The following is a 15,060-nucleotide window of genomic DNA, read 5'->3' as shown; positions in this document are numbered from 1 at the left end:
TTAACTTAAAAATTACCATAGCATGTCCCTAAGAAGCTTAGGGAGTGAGGAGGGGACACGTTTTTCCAAATTATAAAACTAAAACATAATTAAAAGTGAGACAGCAACTTACATCACTGGATTCATAGAAATTAATAAATCTGACAGTGCCAGCTGTTGGCAAGTATGTAAAACAATGCAAATTCTCAAGTAGTACTTGTGGAATTATAAACTAGAACAGTCACTTCAAAGAATGATTTCCTAATATTTAACAAACTATTTTTTAAATATTTCTTTTGCTCCCCAAAAGAAAATGCAAAATACAGACACTTGTAAAGAAAATGATACTTTTATATATGTCCACAATATTTGATAACTCACTTTTAATAAAAGCAATTAATGATGAGTGTAGAGAATTTAAAATGCAGTAAAAAAAAAAAAAACCCAGTGAAGGACAAGGAGAAAAATATATAAAACCCATATTTACTGCTAAGGAAAGAAAAAAAGGTGAAAATATACTTCAAGCTGATAACAGAAGTTACCTCAAAGGAAGGAAACTGGAAAAAGAGGAACACAATTTTATAACATGTTACTATTTTTAAAAGGAGCTAAGCTTCAGCAAAAAATGGCAAGCTTTCCCCCTGGGAAAACTACCATCAGGAGTAGCTGATTATTGAGGAGTGGCCCAGAGTCCTATAAAGTAATTGATAACAAGGGTAAAAGGAGCCAAAGTATGGCAAGTCAGTAGGTTAGCCCAAAGGAAAATTCAACAGAAGCACTGAAATATAGGGGACTGGAATGCAAAAGTAGGAAACCAAGAGATACCTGGAGTAAGAGGCAAATTTGGCCCTGAAATTCAAATAAAACAGGGCAAAGGCTAACAGAGTTCCGCCAAGAGAACGCACTGGTCATAGCAAACACCCTCTTCCAACAACACAAGAGAAGAATCTACACATGGACATCACCAGATGGTCAATATCGAAATCAGATTGATTATATTCTTTGCAGCCAAAGATGGAGAAGCCCTATATGGTCAGCAAAAACAAGACCAGGGTCTGACTGTGGCTCAGATCAGGAACTCCTTATTGACAAATTCACACTTAAATTGAAGAAAGTAGGGAAAACCACTAGATCATCCAGGTATGACCTAAATCAAATCCCTTATGATTATACAGTGGGAGTGACAAACAGATTCAAGAGGTTAGATCTGATAGACAAGAATGCCCAAAGAACTATGGACAGAGGTTTGTGACATTGTACAGGAGACAGTGATTAAGACCATCCCTAAGAAAAATAAATGCAAAAAGGCAAAATGGTTGTCTGAGGAGGCTTTACAAACAGTTGAGAAAAGAAGAGAAGAGAAAGGCAAAGGAAAAAAGGAAAGATATACCCATCTGAATGCAGAGTTCCAAAGAATAACAAGGAGAGATAAGAAAGCCTTCCTCAGTGATCAATGTAAAGAAATAGAAGAAAACAATAGAATGGGAAAGATTAGAGATCTCTTCAAGAAAGTTAGAGATACCAAGGGAACATTTCATGCAAAGATGGGTTCAATAAAGGACAAAGATGATATGGACCCAACAGAAGCAGAAGATAGTAAGAAAAGGTGGCAAGAATACACAGAAGAACTATGCAAAAAACTATGTCATGACCCAATCATGATGGTGTGAAAACTCACCTAGAGCCAGATGTCCTGGAGTCCAAAGTCAAGTGGGCCTTAAGAGGCATCACTATAAACGAAGCTAGTGGAGGTGAGGAATTCCAGCTAAGCTATTTCAAATACTATAGATGATGTTAAAGTGCTGTACTCAATATGCCAGCAAATTTGGAAAACTCAGCAGGAGCCACAGGACTGCAAAAGGTCAATTTTCATTCCAACACAAAGAAAGGCAATACCAAACAATGTTCAAACTACCGCACAACTGCACTCATCTCACACACTAGCAAAGTAATGCTCAAAATTCTCCAAGCCAGGCTTCAACAGTTCATGAACCGTGAACTTCCAGATGTTCAGGCTGGATTTAGAAAAGGCAGAGGAACCAGAGATCAAATTGACAACATCCGTTGGATCATCAAAAAAGCAAGAGAGCTCCAGAAAAACATCTACTTCTGCTTTATTGACTATACCAAAGGCTTTGACTTTGTGGATCACAACAAACTGTGGAAAATTCTTCAAGAGATGGGAATACTAGACCACCTTACCTGCCTCCTAAGAAATCTGTATGTAGGTCAAGAAGCAACAGTTAGAACTGGACATGGAACAATGGACTGGTTCCAAATTGGGAAAGGAGTACGTCAAGGCTGTATATTGTCACCCTGCCTACCTAACTTGTATGTAGAGTACATCATGTGAAATGCCAGGCTGAATGAAGCACAAGCTGGAATCAAGATGGCTGGGAGAAATATTAATAACCTCAGATATGCAGATGACACCACCCTTATGGCAGAAAACCTCTTGATGAAAGTGAAAGAGGAGCATGAAAAAGCTGGCTTAAAACTCAGCATTCAGAAAATGAAGATCATGGCATCTGGTCCCATCACTTCAGGGCAAATCGATGGGGGAACAATGGAAACAGTGACAGACTATTTTCTTGGGCTCCCAAATCACTGCAGATGGTGCCTACAGCCATAAAATTAAAAGATGCTTGCTGCTTGGAAGAAAATCTATGACCAACCTAGACAGCATAGTAAAATGCAGAGACATTATTTTGCCAACAAAGTCCATCTAGTCAAAGCTATGGTTTTTCCGGTAGTTGTGTATGGATGTGAGAGTTGGACTATAAAGAAAGCTGAGCACCGAAGAATTGCTGCTTTTAAACTATGGTGTTGGAGAAGACCCTTCAGAGTCCCTTGAAATGCAAAGAGATGAAACCAGTCAATTCTAAAGGAAATCAGTCCTGAATATTCATTGGAAGATGCTGAAGCTGAAACTCGAATAATTTGGCCACCTGATTCAAAGAACTGACTCACTGGAAAAGACCCTGATGCTGGGAAAGACTGAAGGCAGGCGGAGAAGGGGATGACAGAGGATGAGTTGGTTGGATGGCATCACTGACTCTATGGACATGAGTTTGAGCAAATTCTGGGAGTTGGTGATGGATAGGGAAGCCTGGTGTGCTGCAGTCCATAGGGTCGCAAAGAGTCTGACTAACTGAACTGAACCGACTGAAATATGTCCCCAAAATTGTTAAGTTGTATTGACAAAAATAAAGGACTGGTCTACAACTTGTACATTAAAAAGTATGACGGCCAAGCACAATAAATACTTGCAAATTATTCAACAGTGGCGGAAAAAGTAGCATGTTCATAGTAAATATACAGAATGTATTTACACGTAGAAAGCAATACCAGAATAAAAGTAAAATAACAAAAAGTATGTATTAGTACAGTAAGACGAACAAGGTTTTTTTATTTCAATGTTTTACTTATTTTTTTAATGTTTTACTATGGACAATTTTGAACGTATATAAAACCACCAAGAAGAAACTCCCCCGTACCCATCAACCCAGTCTGCAGTCCATCTGACTCCTTCTACAGCCCCATCTAACCCTCCTTTAATGTTATTCTGAAGGAACTCTTTGGCTTTCAAGATTTTTAAAGGAAATTATTTTTAAGTTTGGGGAAAATTCTTTTAAAAAAAGTTATCATTTCATCTGTAAATATTTCAGAATGTTATCTCTAAAAGACACAGGTTTTTCTTTAAGTATGGATTTTGCTAACTTTATCCCTGTGATATAGTTTACTACGTTTCTCTGCTCTCTGCATTTCATGTAAATTGGTGGCTGGACGTAGAGGCCTGATCAGACTTGAAAAGACTATGTACATGTGGTGGTGTGTCATCCCACCACAAGGCACGCACCGCCTGGTGCATTTTGCAAGGCTAAGCAGTCCCTCATGAGCCAAGCTGAGATCCTCAAATTCACTAAGGTTACAGGCTGACTTTATTCTATCATTTCTTCTTTATTTACTAGGTAGAGTAGTTCTACAAAGAGAAACTTCCCTTTTATACTATCTGGTATTACCTAATAGAATATAGCTCATTTAAGAAAAGAAAAAGCTTTCATTCTTCCTTTTCGTTTATTAGTTTTCATAATAATGACTTGGTTCGTGAACAATCCTCCAACAGTAAAATTATATTCATTAATGTATTTCAGTTCACTGCAATTATTCTTAACAATATTCAAACTGTCTCATCTTTGCCTAGGGGAAGAGGCTTCAGGTTTGCTCCCAAGTCCTTCTGACCCAACGCTAGTAGTCTTTGAGAGCTTCATTTCTATCTGGTATGTCAAATGTTCCCAAACCAGCTTATTTGTTGCCTCAGATGTGGAATCAACCGTTTCACCAGGGAGCCTGATTCTCTTTGGTAATACACATATTAAGATTACAGTCTGGGTGCTAGAGGTGTTTACTGCTATTGGGTTGGTCTTTTGTCTTCTTTCCAATTATTCTTGGACTTAGAGGTCATTGAGTCCAACTCCTATAAGACAGGCTAAACAAGTCAGTAAGAAAACAACAAGCTCACAAAAGAGGACCCAACCACTGCTGAAGGACCTGCCAGTACAGTGGGTCACATCAAATTCATGAACATTGGGCTCTTCCCTGAAAACGTGGACTTAATATCCACTGAGAACTGAAGCTGGGAATGTTACACACACTCATTTAGGTTTCACAACCACTCCCAAAATAACAGATGAGAAAAACAAAGCCAAGGAGTTAAGCCGTTGACCCACAATCACAGTCAGCAGAACCAAGAGTCAAAAACTAGGTTTTTCTGACTAAAAAGACCAAAATCTTTCCAACAACGAGGTCTCAAATTTCTGTTTGAAATAGTCATGGTTCAGTCTGCCAAAAATTAATTTTAAAATATACATCTATGTAATTAGAAATCAGTTTAAACCATCTTATCCTGAATCAGTATGCTCCCTAAGAGTGTCTACCTCTAGAGGGTACATCTAAGCTCTCTTCCCTTTTCTAAGGGAAAACCATCCCAGTGTCTGCAATTACTAAGTCTTAAACTAGAGGCTTTCCCACTCATTGCCCAACACCCCTAATTTCTTCATCTGCTCCTCACAAGGTTTCAAATCCATCCACCAACTCTCAGAGAATGAGATGGTTGGATGGCATCATCAACTCAATGGACATGAGTTTGAAACCTCTAGGAAATAGTGAGGACAGGGAAGCCTGGCATGCTGAGGTCCATGGGGTCACAAAGAGTCGGACACGACTGAGCAACTGAACAACAACCCCCAAGGGCTTTCCATGCCTAGGAACTGAACACTTCTCATAGGTACCAGACCTAAAGAGTAACATGACCAAGAATGCATACTTAAGAGACTTCTCCAGCTACTGTGAAGGCAAGCTAAGTGTAATGCAACCTAGAGAAGACGGTAGCCTGAACCAGGAGAATGGTTGTGCTCCACTCAATAATCAGCAAATCCTGTCCCAAGTCCTTCTTCACTCACAAATATCTGGAAAAGCTGAAACATATCTGGATGACGTCCTTCCTTAAAAACCCACCAGAGATCTTTGCCTCCTCTAGAACTGTGCTCCATACAGCCCTCTCTTCTAGAAACTCAGTCCTTCCCTATCAGCGTTCCTTCCCTATCATCCTTCCCTATCATCTCTGCTGATAAGTCGCTTCAGTCGTGTCCGACTCTGTGCGACTCTGAGGCACCCCACCAGGCTCCTCCGTCCCTGGGATTCTCCAGGCAAGAACACTGCAGTGGGTTGTCATTTCCTTCCGCAATGCAGGAAAGTGAAAAGTGAAAGTGAAGTCACTCAGTCGTGCCCAACACGAGCAACCCCATGGACCGCAGCCTACTAGGCTCCTCCGTCCATGGGATTTTTCAGGCAAGAGTACTGGAGTGGGGTGCCATTGCCTTCTCCCTATCATCTCTAAGTATATCTAATACTGATTTGCTTAAAAGTCCTCTAATGCAGCATCCCTCTCTGGCGATGCAGCACTGGTCGTCTTTCCTCTTCATTTCAGAGACGTCTTCACCGCCTCACATCCCAACCACTTCAAGACCCAGTGCAACCTGGCTTCCCCCGCACCACTCTACTGCTCCAGAAAAGTTCAACAATCTCAACACTAGGCCCAAATGAAATTTCCCTCTCCTTATCATCTTCACCTTCCTGGCCATATGGAGATCTGTTTAACACAGGAGGCCCAGTGCTACTCCCAGGAGTACTAGTAGTACCTGACAGGTAGCAGCAGCAGGGCCTTCTAAAACAACCCTTCCCCAATAACCACAATCCTCACTTCTTAACTATTGTTCAAAATCCAAGCTTCAGCTTAGAATGTCCCTGTAGATATGTGAAGATGTACAAATCTAATAGCACTTCTCTGTAAGGCCATGATTCTCAGTTCCAGGTGTGAACTCTCCCCTACAGAGCAAGGCTTTCTTATTCAACCACTCACAGCCCTACTCATCAAAACCACCTTCATCACCTGTATTCCCAAAGACAGGTAAGGATACCATCATCTACTGAGCGAATGGATTAAGAGTCTCGGAATCATTCTTTACTCCTAAGCTGATCATCTCCCATACTCAATTACCACATTCTATCTGTTTTAAGGGCTTCCCTGGGGGCTCAGTGTAAAGAACCCACCTGCCAATGCAGGAGACATGGGTTCAATTCCTGGGTCAGGAAGATGCCTGGAGAAGGAAATGGCAACCCACTCCAGTATTCTTGCCTGGGAAACACCATGGAAAGAGCAGCCTGGCTGGCTACAGTCTACAGGGCCACAAGAGTCAGACATGACTTAGCGACTAACCAACCGTTTTAAATCCTAAATCTCTCAAACCATCCTCTGACCAAGTAACCTACCATTGTTCACACTCATTACCTCAACTGCAGTCATTAATGCACCTTAATGAGCACCATGCTGCAACTGCAGCTGGCCCACAATGGAAGTTGTATCCCAGTTGTCATTATGCGCACAAGGATAAACTTGGTCAGAGCTGCTCATTATCATCATCTTCTCAATTGTGTTGCTCCTGGTAGCTGATTTTAAGGACTGCTTACAACGCCTTCAGAAAGATTATGCTATGATTCTAAATTGAAACATATTGAAAAAGACTCTGATGCTGGGAAAGATTGAAGGCAGGACAACAGGACAACAGAGGGTGAGATGGTTGGATGTATTACCTACTCAATGGAGCGTGAGTTTGAGCAAGCTCCGGCAGTTGGTTATGGACAGCAAAGCCTGGCGTGCTGCAGTCTATGGGGTCGCAAAGAGTCAGACACGATTGAGTGACTGAACTGACTGACAGATACAGAGGATTTAATCACAATCAAGATGTCTTAAAATACATTCTTAGTGGGTATTTACCTATATGTCCCCAGATGTAATATTTACTTCTGAATAGTGGAATTATGAGTAACTCTTTTCCTAGCAAGTTACTAATTTTTGTTTGAAACAGAGATAACACTGGCCAAAAAAAAAAGAATGGAAGAGTTCAGAAGTTTCAAATATTGAAGTAAAAAAAGAGAAAGGCTGGAAAGTCTTCATTGGCTTCCACGATGAAGTCATCAGTGACTTGAAGAGCACAATCAAACAAGTTTGGGGGGGACAGAGCCAGATTTCAGAGGTTGGGAGGTAAGAAAGGGAAAACTACAAATGCAATCAACTTTTCTAGAATCTTAGCTGCGAAAAGTGAAGAGAGATGAAGCAGAGTAGAAGGAAAAGTTCCACCTTCATTTTAAAGGAAACTATCCTAAAGAAAAAGTATTAGTACAATCAAGAAGTGAAGAAACAGTTTAGGAAAAATATGATGGAAACGCAGCTCTCAGAAGGCAGGCTGGATGGGGCTTCAAAAAACAAATGGGGGGAAAAAAGAGACACTCCATGCTTATCCACTTGTGACAAGAGTGAAGTATGTTCGAATGACTGAAGATATCTGCAGGCTTTTCGTGGTGGACTAGCAAGTGGTGGGGAATTCACATTCAATGGCCTCAGTTTTCTCAGATAAGTAGGTAAATGACAGTAGGTGGCAGGGTAAGGTTCGAGAAGGATGCAGAAATGGTAGCTGCTGTATCTACAATAGTACTGTTTTTTTTTAAAAATAAACTTTATTTAGGAATAATTCTGGGTTTATAGGAATGTTACAAAGATATTACAGATACTCTCTCACTTTCCCCTAATATAAACAACTTACATTATCACAGTACACCTGTCAAGACTAAGACATCAACATTGGTACATCACTAGTAACTATACTTAGACTTAACCTGTTTTTCCAACCATGTCCTTGTTCTGTTCCAGGATCTAATCCAGGACACCACACTGCAGTTACCGACAGTAGTTCTGAAGGCCCAGTCAAGATGGAGATGGCACCTACCTACATGGTTGTGGGCTTCTTTCTCCAACTTAGCCTAAGAGTGAGCTGACAACATGATTGAATCTGGGTTAGGATTTTGTCATCACAATAAATGATGAATACGAAGGCAAAGGGAGGGTACTGGCAAAAGTGTGACTGAAGCACAATGCGGAAGACAGTAAAAACAAAACAGTTTACAAATTTGCTGGTAATGTCAAAAAGCAGGTATAGTGGAAATAAAAATGAAAGCACTAGAAGAATAAGAGGTGGGAGGTAAGTGGCAGAATCAGGAGCATGAGAAGACAGGATGGGTCATCCCATGGACCCTGAAGTAACCTCAGGATAACGGCAGAGAGAAAAAAGAAGAAAATGAAGGATGATGCCACAGGGTCCAGATCTGGTGATAATAAGGGGAAGAGATAGCTGTACTGTCAGACAGCATGAATTTCAGCAACCAGCTATTCATATCTTAGCCAGACCCGGATTAGCACAAGATTAACTCCATTTCTGTAAATTTGTTCAACCCCTTAAAAAAACCGTTTAGCAGTTATCTATTACATCGAAATATACACCTATTTGGCGACCCCACAATCCACTGCTAGAAATACATTCACCAAAGAAAATTTCTACCCAGAGATGAGTATAAGATATGCATAGTAGCTTCATTCATACCTGACACGTGGCTATCGTGTTTACCAACACAAATGCCCATCAACAGGTGAATGAGTAAGCAAATACATGGGAGCTTCAGGGTTGGTGAAGATGTGGGGAGGATGGCATAAAGCACTCTGATGTGCCCTTTCCCACACGCCTTGCCCTATGCATCCCTGCCACCTGGCTGTTACTGACTTAGGGAACATCACTAATAATGAGACAAACTGGCACCACGTGCCTCCTGAGGAGATACACTGACAAGGACACAGTATCATTTATGTTATATTCCTAACAAAAATGCATAAACTGAAATTAATTTTTTAAAAAATCAGGTAAGTCCAAATTGACAGACACAAAATCAATCTACCATAGTCACCAAAAACACCAGTGTCACAAAAGACAAAGGCTGAAGAATGATCCCAGATTAAGGGAGACTAAAGAGACATAAAAACTAAGTGTAAGTATGATTCTTAATTCTATCCTGAACAAGAAAAAAAATGCTATGATACATTAAAGAGATAATTAGAACAATTTGAATAGGAAATACGGATTAGACAGCAGTATCATACCAATGTTACTTTTCTATGATTCTGAAATTTTTATTGTGACTATGTAGAGGAATGTTCTCATTCTTAGAAAATAACACTGAAATGTTTGGAGGAAAAGGTGCATGAGGTCATGTAAGTCCATTTGAGGACTCTCAAATGGAACAGAAGAAAACTACAAAAATTTAAAATTATATAGATATATAACTGCACATATGGAGAAAGAGAAAAAAATTAGAGGTAAAAGAGAAAGAAAAAAAATTTAGAGGTAAAGCAAATATGCTGTTCAGTCCCTATAAATCGTTATGTACGACTCTTTGCAACTCCATGGACTACAGCATGCCAAGTTTCCCTGTCCCTCACCATCTTCCGGAGCTTGCTGAAACTCAGGACAATTAAGTCAGTGATGCCCTCCAACCATGTCATCCTGTCGTCTTCTTCTCCTTCTGCCCTCAATCTTTCCCAGTATCAGGGTCTTTTCCAATGAACTGGCTGTTCACATCAGGTGGCCAAAGTATTGTCGCTTCAGTTTCAGCATCAGTCCTTCCAATGAATATTCAGGCTTGATTGACTGGTTTGATCTCCTTGCTGTCCAAGGGACACTCAAGAGTCTTCTCCAACACCACAGTTCAAAGGCAGCAATTCTTCAGTGCTCAGACATCTTTACAGTCCAACTCTCACACCGTACACGACTAACGGAAAAACCATAGCTTTGACTAGATGGACTTTGTCAGCAAAGTAATGTCTTGGCTTTTTAAGACACTGTCTAGGCTGTCATAGCTTTTCTTCCAAGGAGCAAGGGACTTTTAATTTCATGGTTGCAGTCACCATCTGCAGTGATTTTGGAGCCCAAATACATAAAGTCTGTCACTGTTTCCATTGTTTCCCCATCTATTTCCCATAAAGTGATGGGATCGGATACCATGATCTTCGTTTTTTCAGTGCTGAGTTTTAAGCCAGAATTTTCCACTCTCCTCTTTTACCTTCTTCGAGGTTCTTTAGTTCATCTTCGCTTTCTGCCATAAGGGTGGTGTCATCTCATATCTGAGATTACTCATACATGTCAAAGAAAGTTTGTTTCTTTTCAACATTAACTCCTTTTAAAAAAATAACTTCAAGGTACAAAAATAAAATGACATTCTCCATCTATGACAGCAAAAAATACATTTTCCTTCTGCACCCACCTGTATGACAATACCAGGTATCCTCATTTTTAAACATGCAAACTTTTCAAAATAATTCTTAAAATAAGATCTGTTAACACATCTACTAATGACAAAAATTCATGAAGTAAAATTAGGCTCCATTGCTAAATATTTATCCTAAAGAACTAACAAAGAACTCCTTCCCCAACTCCCCAGGAAAACATCATAAGTCAAAGTTGTCTGCATCTCTCTGTATCACACATTATTGTATGAAATTTCACAAAATGCTATTGATTTCTACATTAATTATACTTTTATGACATGTCTTCAAAAATACTGTAGATGCTCTGTCGGCTTCTCTCCTCATCCTAAAAAGAATTTAAATTCAACACAGAAGTCATTAAGAGGAATTCTTTACCATTAAAAATGTGAGTTAAAACATTTCTTCCATTAAAAGGAGGAGATAAAAAAAAAAAAAAAAAAGGAGGAGATACGTTACACAAAAAAATGACCCGTGAAATCTGCCTTCAGAGAGTTGGGCTCGCATCTCACTATACAACTGCAAGTCTAAATTCCCTCTGTCCCCAGAATCTCATGATAAGAATCAGTCTGGGGTCTGCTCTCCGTGCGGTAAGAAAAGATGGCCAGCCTTCTCATCATGGTCACTTTCATTTTTCAAGGCTTTCGTGAGAACAGATGGCTTTGGGGCCTGGGGAGCTTCAGCAGTTTGCATCTAGCTCCACACGCTTCTTAAAGCCAGGTAACTTGGCCTCAGTAAGCACACAGCCTGAAATGGCTAGGGAAAATAAATCTGAGCACTGGGTGACCAAGGAATAAACCCAAAGAATTCTTGCTCATTCCTCCGGGGATGGATAAGCAGGGCAGTTTTGAAGACAGGAAAGTCACTGGCTGGGCTGGATCCTCCCTTCTTTACTCAAGAATATATCTTTATTTATTTAAAATGCAATGAATCGTACTTCCCTGGTGGTACAGTGGATAAGAATCGGCCTGCCAGTACAGCTGACTCAGGGTTACTCCCTGGTCTAGGAAGATTCCATGTACCGTGGGGCAACTAAGCCCGTGCACCACAACTACTGAGGCTGTGTGCTGCAGCTACTGAAGAGCCAATACTCTGCAACAAGGGAAGCCACAGCGATGAGAAACCTGCCCACCGCAAGGAAGAGTAGCCCAGGCTTACTGCAACTAGAGTAAAGCTAGAGCAGCAATGAAGACCCAGCACAGCCAAAACAAAATAAGTAATTTTTTAAATGCATTGAGTCCATCAACAGAGGAATGGATAAAGAAGATGTGATACATATATACCATGAAATATTACTCAGTTGTAAAAAAAGAACAAGACAATGCCATTTGCAGCAAGATAGATGGGCGTGGAGATTGTCACAATGAGTGAATTAAGTCTGCTGCTGCTGCTAAGTCGCTTCAGTCGTGTCCGACCCTGTGTGATCCCATAGATGGCAGCCCGCCAGGTTCCTCTGTCCCTGGGATTCTCCAGGCAAGAATACTGGAGGGGGTTGCCATTTCCTTCTCCAGAAGTAAGTCAGAGAAGGACAAATATCACTTCTATGTGAAATCTTTTATAAAAAAAAAAACAAATGAACTTATTTACAAAATAGAAATAGAGTCACAGATGTAGAAATCAGTCTTAGAGTCAACAGGGAGGGAAGGCAGGGAAGGATAAATAGGGACTGAGACTGACAGATACACACTACTACATATAGAATAGGGAGCTAGTAAGGACCCACTAGTGGAGAAGGCAATGGCACCCCACTCCAGCACCCTCGCCTGGAAAATCCCATGGACGGAGGAGCCAGGTGGGCCGCAGCCCATGGGGTCACGAAGAGTCGGACACGACTGAGCGACTTCACTTTCACTTTTCATTTTCATGCATTGGAGAAGGAAATGGCAACCCACTCCAGTGTTCTTGCCTGGAGAATCCCAGGGACGGGGGGAGCCTGGTGGGCTGCCATCTATGGGGTCGCACAGAGTCTGACACGACTGAAGTGACTTAGCAGCAAGGACCTACTATATAGCACAGGGAACTCTAGTCAATATCCTGTAATGACCTTTATGAGAAAAGCATCTTTAAAAAAGTGGAGATATGTATTATGTTTAACTGACTCACTTTGCTGGACATCTGAAACTAACACATTGTAAATCAAATATACACCAATAAAAACTTTAAATCTGAACAAAAACAAAAACAAAAAATACTTCCTCCAGGTTATATTTCTTAATGATCTGTGTCTAAATTCCAAAGGAAATTAATTTCTCTATATTTTCAAATAGTCTGAAGTATTTCAAAGGCCCTGTTCTTAGAAAGCAATTTCTTTTGAAAAATCCTTTTAGGCAGTTCAGTTCAGTTCAGTCGCTCAGTCGTATCCCACTCTTTACCACACCATGAACTGCAGCACACCAGGCCTCCCTGTCCATCACCAAATCCTGGAGCATACTCAGAGTCATGTCCGTTGAGTTGGTGATGCCATCCAACCATCTTGTCCTCTGTCATCCCCTTCTCCTCCCGCCTTCAATCTTTCCCAGCACCAGGGTCTTTTCCAATGAGTCAGTTCCTCAAAACAGGTGGCCAAAAATTGGACCTTCAACTTCAGCATCAGTCCTTCCAATGAATATTCAGGACTGATTTCCTTTAGAATGGACTGGTTAGATCTCCTTGCAGTCCAACATCACAGTTCAAAAGCATCAATTCTTCAGTGCTTGGGGTTGAGTAGACTTGGTGTCCATAGTTGGATCTGGGCCAATCATCTTGTGACTCACCGTCGTGTGTGCCCAATCCAGAGCCCATTCGCAGTTCAGAAAGCTCTGCATCATTTACAAGCGGACTTTCCACACCAGAACTTTCCCACAGGTTTTTGCATAGCATTTCCCTGCTCATTTGCCATCCTAGAGAAAACAGGGGCACAACACACTGGGGAGCCGAAAACTGAAGGTGGGGAGCCAAAACCTGAGGGAAGATGCTAGAAACACTTTACAGTTTAGAAAGATGATTCTAACTCAGGGCAAAATGAGGACAAGGAAACCACTTATGAGGCCACTGTCGGTTCCCAGGAAGGAACCAGTGAAGACCATGACCACGGAGCTGAAGGTAGGGGTCCTGGTGGGGCAGGTGGTCCTACTGTGTCCCTTGTCCCTACGGATGGGGTCTGGAGCCTCCACTCCCGGGGTCTGCCTGGAAGGGTTCCCCCCCCACACACACACTCATTTGACAATATTTACTGGGTATCTGGGATTCCTTGCTGGCTCAGATGGTAAAGAACCTTCCTGCAAGGCAGAAGACCCAGCTTCGATCCCTGGGATGGGAAGATCCCCTGGAGAAGGGAAGGGCAACTCACTGCAATATTCTTGCCTGGGAAATCTCATGGACAGAGGAGTCTGTCAGGCTATGATCCATGGGGTCGCAAAGAGTCAGACACAACTGAGCAAATACGCACACATGCACACACTGGTATCTGCTATATACAGACACAGTCATAGGCACCTGGGCTGCTAGCTCCTGGTGGTAAAAACAATTAAAGCTCCCAATCAGCCAACATTTACTCTGTGTTGCACATGGCACTAGGAACTTTCCATATATGGCCTCATTTGATTTCCCCAAAATCCTGAGGAGTCTTATTTAGTCTTCCCATAACCTGGGAAATACCCTCACTCTAACCAGAATCAGGATCCCTGGAGATGGAGTCAGGATCTCTATTTTATAAATAAGATGTTCTGGGGTGTCCCATGTTTGAAGTATAACAAGAAAGTGGATCTTGCGACCCCAACTTTAAAGATGAGGATCTGTGCAGGGCAGAATTTGCTCAGGGCATCACCAGCCCTATGAGTCTCCTCACTGGACCCGCACCTCAGAGGGGAGAAGGCAGGTGAGTCATGAGCCTAGGAGGAGGGACAGTGTGGGGACCCCCTTCACTACTGTTCCAGGTGAGTCCACTGTGGACTTCACCCACATCCCAGGGTTTCAGATGCCGGGGTCCAGCCCCGGTGGATCCAGGGTGATTCGAAGGTGGGGGGACGGAGTCGGCGTCTTTGGAAAAATACATATTTAATCACAGATATAGAGAGATTAGAAACGGATAGTGTAGTAGGAAGATTAGTAGAGAAAAGAGGCTGAATAACTTGGATTACGTGGAATAGCATCCATGCTCCAGATGGGAATTCAGCCAGAGAAACGGGAGCAAGAAAGAAGCGACATGGGGGAATCAGTCTTTCCGGAAACTGATCCGATTTCTTTATTTTTAGGTTTGCTTATATACCTTTTGTTACACATAGGGATGAATACAGAGTCACGGTGGGGGGCGGTCAGCAGTCCTGACCTTTATCAAAATCAGGTGCTTCACATAAAAAGGTCTTAGGGATTTTATGATCCTTTCTTTCTGATAA

General features: G+C 41.6%; 1 long non-coding RNA gene across 1 annotated transcript in view; it reads right to left on the bottom strand.

The window, feature by feature from the left end:
* Positions 1 to 15,060, bottom strand: part of LOC138432953 (uncharacterized) — a 39,135-nt gene that overhangs the window by 19,660 nt on the left and 4,415 nt on the right. The window lies entirely within an intron of this gene.

The sequence above is a fragment of the Ovis canadensis genome, chromosome 2 (genome assembly GCF_042477335.2).
Source record: "Ovis canadensis isolate MfBH-ARS-UI-01 breed Bighorn chromosome 2, ARS-UI_OviCan_v2, whole genome shotgun sequence".
NCBI classification, from domain to species: Eukaryota; Metazoa; Chordata; class Mammalia; order Artiodactyla; family Bovidae; genus Ovis; species Ovis canadensis.
The sequence above is the reverse complement of the archived record's forward strand: the minus strand, read 5'-3'. Positions and strand labels throughout refer to the sequence as shown.